This window comes from Chanos chanos, chromosome 7 (genome assembly GCF_902362185.1).
Source record: "Chanos chanos chromosome 7, fChaCha1.1, whole genome shotgun sequence".
In the NCBI taxonomy this organism is placed as follows: domain Eukaryota; kingdom Metazoa; phylum Chordata; class Actinopteri; order Gonorynchiformes; family Chanidae; genus Chanos; species Chanos chanos.
The window spans coordinates 1,058,107-1,063,891 of record NC_044501.1 but is presented as its reverse complement, the minus strand read 5'-3'; positions in this window follow the sequence as shown (position 1 = coordinate 1,063,891).

Genomic DNA, 5,785 nt, shown 5'->3' with positions numbered 1-5,785 from the left:
ACATAACCTACTGGTCACACAACACCTCACATCCCCTACACAACCTACTGGTCATACAACACTTCACATCCCCACCACATAACCTACTGGTCACACAACACCTCACATCCCCTACACAACCTACTGGTCACACAACACCTCACATCCCTTACATAACCTACTGGTCACACAACACCTCACATCCCCTACACGACCTACTGGTCACACAACACCTCACATCCCTTACATAACCTACTGGTCACACAACACCTCACATCCCCTACACAACCTACTGGTCACACAACACCTCACATCCCCACCACACAACCTACTGGTCACACAACACCTCACATCCCCACCACACAACCTACTGGTCACACAACACCTCACATCCCCTACACGACCTACTGGTCATACAACACTTCACATCCCCACCACATAACCTACTGGTCACACAACACCTCACATCCCTTACACAACCTACTGGTCACACAACACCTCACATCCCTTACATAACCTACTGGTCACACAACACCTCACATCCCTTACATAACCTACTGGTCACACAACACCTCACATCCCCTACACAACCTACTGGTCATACAACACCTCACATCCCCACCACACAACCTACTGGTCACACAACACCTCACATCCCTTACACAACCTACTGGTCACACAACACCTCACATCCCTTACATAACCTACTGGTCACACAACACCTCACATCCCTTACACAACCTACTGGTCACACAACACCTCACATCCCTTACATAACCTACTGGTCACACAACACCTCACATCCCCTACACGACCTACTGGTCACACAACACCTCACATCCCTTACATAACCTACTGGTCACACAACACCTCACATCCCCTACACAACCTACTGGTCATACAACACTTCACATCCCCACCACATAACCTACTGGTCACACAACACCTCACATCCCTTACACAACCTACTGGTCACACAACACCTCACATCCCTTACATAACCTACTGGTCACACAACACCTCACATCCCCTACACGACCTACTGGTCACACAACACCTCACATCCCTTACATAACCTACTGGTCACACAACACCTCACATCCCCTACACAACCTACTGGTCACACAACACCTCACATCCCCACCACACAACCTACTGGTCACACAACACCTCACATCCCCACCACACAACCTACTGGTCACACAACACCTCACATCCCCTACACGACCTACTGGTCATACAACACTTCACATCCCCACCACATAACCTACTGGTCACACAACACCTCACATCCCTTACACAACCTACTGGTCACACAACACCTCACATCCCTTACATAACCTACTGGTCACACAACACCTCACATCCCTTACATAACCTACTGGTCACACAACACCTCACATCCCTTACATAACCTACTGGCCACACACCTCACATCCCCTACACAACCTACCGGATGAGACAGCAGAGCGTTTTCAGTCGGAGGCTCCTTCTGCTCTGCAATAATAAGGAGCACAACAGGGAGTCACTCCTGCCCACCACAATAACAATATATAATGACTCCCCTCTGTGCCAGGAGAGTAGATCAAAACAACTACAGATGCCTGCTAGGGACATGAAGCACCACTGTGTGTGTGTATGTGTTTTATATAAGGTAACATGTCCTTTTAATGTTTGCTCCTCCTCTCTATTCAATGAACATAGTCTTTAAGTCATGCAGGTTGCCTAACCTGCCATCTTGGCGCCTCTTGTGCAGTTTCAGGTGGTGCAGGAAGAGTTTGAAGGTGGGCTCTGTTTCTCTGCAGTTCCTCTGCAGCTTCTGTCTGCGACTTACTCACATTTTTAACCTGTCCCTGCCACTGTGTGTTGTTCCATTGTACTTTAAGAAAACCACCATTGTACCTATACCTAAGAAAAAACCCATCTCTTGCCTTGTAGATCTGTAGATCTCACTTGCTCTGCATACTGCTTTAGTAACCTACACCTTGAAAGGAAAAATAACAAGGTCAGAATGTTGTTTATTGATTATAGCTCTGCTTTTAATACAATTGTACCATCCAAGCTGTGTGTTGAAACTCAGCAGTCTTGGTCTGAGCAACTCTATCTGTAATTGGCTATTTGATTTTCTGACAGGCAGACCCCAGGCTGTGAGAATAGGCAAAACACTTAGTCCTTAGTTCTTAGGACCTGCATGCCTTAGGGCTGCTGTCTCAGTCCCCTATTGTACAGCCTGTTTACAAACGACTGTGTTGCCAAATATGACAACAACAGCATCATAAAATTTGCAGATGACGCCACAGTGATTGGACTAATAAGCGACAGTGATGGCAGGGCCTATAGGAGGGAAATGGAACAGTTGTGACCATTTGGTGCCATGATAACAACCTCTCTCTAAATGTCAATAAGACAAAAGAAATCATTGTTGACTTCAGAAAGATCAGAGAAAATCACGTTCCTATTTCCATCAATGGGTCATCTGTAGAAACTGTAGAAGCTGCTTTAGATTTCTTGGTTTACATGTCTCAGACACCCTCACATGGTCTCTCAACACCAATCACATCCGCAAGGAAGGAGCAGCACAGACTGCACTTTCTGAGGCGTCTCGAGAGCTTTGGCATGAATACCAAAGCTGTGGTGAACTTTTGTCGCTGCACCATAGAGAGTGTATTGACAGACTGTATCACGGTGTGGTTTGGCAACCTGACTGCTCAGGACTGCAGACTGCTCCAAAGGACGGTAAAGACAGCAGCAAAAACCATTGGCACAGAGCTACCACAACTTCATAACATCTACTCCACTCGCTGCCAAAAGGACAGCCCATAATATCACCAAGGACACCAGCCACCCCACTCCTGTTCTGTTCTCGCTCTCTCCGTCTAAAAAACATGACATTATCACACACCACCCGACCCAGTAACAGTTTCTCTTCACAGGCAGTCAGACTGCTGAACAGCTGACACAACCATATGCACATATGTTGTTCTATAATATGTAATGTCCTCATGTACTGTATATTGTGTATATATAGTATGCTTACGTGTGCATATTGTACATAATCTATATAGGTCTGTAATGTCCTAGTTTTTGTGTTGGTTTTGTGATGGTGTGACCTTTAAAGTTAAGGCAGTGAGAGTCAGAGCACAAATATTTCATATTATTAAATACGCGACAATAGACTTGAACTTGAACTTGAACTTAACATTAGTCTGACTGACTGTGTTTGCATCAGAATGCAGTTAAACGTCTGTTACAGTGCAAATGCACATGAATGTCATACCAGCTCTCACAGAGGCAGCGAGAATTGATTCAACCATTAGTACTGGCTAGCCAGCCCGTTAACATGTTATTGCATTTTTGTATAATTATCGTTGATGTAATATATAAGAGAATTAGAGAGAATTAAATAACCTGTGTGTGATATATGGAGAGAATTAAATAACCTGTGTGTGATAAATGGAGAGAATTAAATAACCTGTGTGCGATATATGGAGAGAATTAAATAATCTGTGTGATATATGGAGACAATTAAATAATCTGTGTGTGATATATGGAGACAATTAAATAACCTGTGTGTGATATATGAAGAGAATTAAATAATCTGTGTGATATATGGAGACAATTAAATAATCTGTGTGTGATATATGGAGACAATTAAATAATCTGTGTGTGATATATGGAGATAATGGTGTTGAGTTTGTACTTCACTGCGTAGTAGATGGGGAGTTGTCCTTTGCCAGTGTGTGGTGTTGAGTTTGTACTTGGTTGTGTAGTAGATGGGGAGTTGTCCTTTGCCAGTGTGTGGTGTTGAGTTTGTACTTGGTTGTGTAGTAGATGGGGAGTTGTCCTTTGCCAGTGTGTGGTGTTGAGTTTGTACTTGGTTGTGTAGTAGATGGGGAGTTGTCCTTTGCCAGTGTGTGGTGTTGAATTTGTACTTGGTTGTGTAGTAGATGGGGAGTTGTCCTTTGCCAGTGTGTGGTGTTGAGTTTGTACTTGGTTGTGTAGTAGATGGGGAGTTGTCCTTTGCCAGTGTGTGGTGTTGAGTTTGTACTTGGTTGTGTAGTAGATGGGGAGTTGTCCTTTGTCAGTGTGTCAAATTTGTCCATGTTTTTCACATTTAGTCAGGAGAAGCAGCTGTGTCTGCTCTGTTCCCTGATCAGTTCTCTGTGCTGTCAGGTTTGCCTGTGTTCTCTGTGCTGTCAGGTTTGCCTGTGTTCTCTGTGCTGTCAGGTTTGCCTGTGCTCTCCGTGCAGTCAGGTTTGCCTGTGTTCTCTGTGTAGTCAGGTTTGCCTGTGTCTGTCCAGCTCTATGGCCAGACTGTTCTTAATAAATATTCTGTTCAGTTTCGGACCAGTCACTGTGGTTGAGTAGGAAAACACAGTGTTCTGTCTGTGTTCTGTTCAGTTTCGGACCAGTCACTGTGGTTGAGTAGGATAACACAGTGTTCTGTCTGTGTTCTGTTCAGTTCGTGTATCCTGAGGCTGGCCTGTAAAAGTTACTTGCTAATGGAAACTTAGTAGGTAACTGTTGTCTACAGGCAGTTTCCATTAGTAGGTAACTGTTGATTACAGGGATTTTTTTGTTAGCAAGTAACTATTGGTTACAAGAAGTTCTTGTCAGTATGTAAGTTGTGCTATTTTGCTACTAAAAAATTTAAATGTCTGACAGATGAAATTTTTACAAATGGCGTTCTGACAATGATCTTGGGATTTGACTGTGAAACAGAAAGGTTCATAATAATTCCAGTGTTTGAAAATATTACTGAGTAATTCATTCAGACAGACATTTAGCTCCAGGACTATGAGGAAAACATTGTCCCAGTGAAGGGTGAGGTTCATGATATCTTTCAATTTTCATGTAGTTGCTTCCTTTCTACATTCAATATTACTTATATTACAGAATTAGAGAAACAAAACCAAACCCCAATCATAACATTTGAAATGTTTAAAAATGTTTTTGCCCCAACTTGGTCAGTCTGCCTAGTTCATTACAGAACAGACACTGTCACAAACCATCTCAACAGGACACCACACCTGACATACCCAGTGAACAAGCCCAAGGTAACAGCAGAGAGGAAAAACTCCCTTTAGCTGAATTAGCAAAAAAGCTTGAGAAGAAACATGACTCAGAGGGGAGAGTCCATCCTCCTCTGGCTGGTACACAATTAGTTATGGTCTCTGTATTAGACCATCTTCTGCCACAGATGAGGATAAACAAACAACATTGTTTTCTCAGGATCAACTCAAATTGCGCAGTCAAACTAAGCCTCAGACAAAACAACCTGATGCTAAAAACCTGGACCATATGACACTCTACAGTCACTGAAAACCTGGTCCATATGAAACTCTACAGTCACTGAAACCTGGTCCATATGACACTAAACACTGACACTGAAACCTGGTCCATATGACACTAAACACTGACACTGAAACCTGGACCATATGACACTAAACACTAAAGCTCAAATGCTCTACTTTCACTGCACCCAGGGAATCTGATTCAGATACATCAGCTCATGGTTTCCCTAAGAGACAAACAGATGCTGTATCAGATGCTTCCAGCACTACAAAAAGTAAAGTCAAGTTCGCATTCTAATGATTCAAATATGATGTGATAGACACTCCAAATATGTGTGTGTGTGTGTGTGTGTGTGTGTGTGTGTGTGTGTGTGAATAAATGCTATAAATGACAAAATGAAGCTGCGTGTGTGTGATATATTAAAAATCATTATATCTTTATTTATTAACCAAAGTCCATTTGTCAATCCACTGACTGACATTTAAAAGAAACATTCAGTGATGCTGGTAAA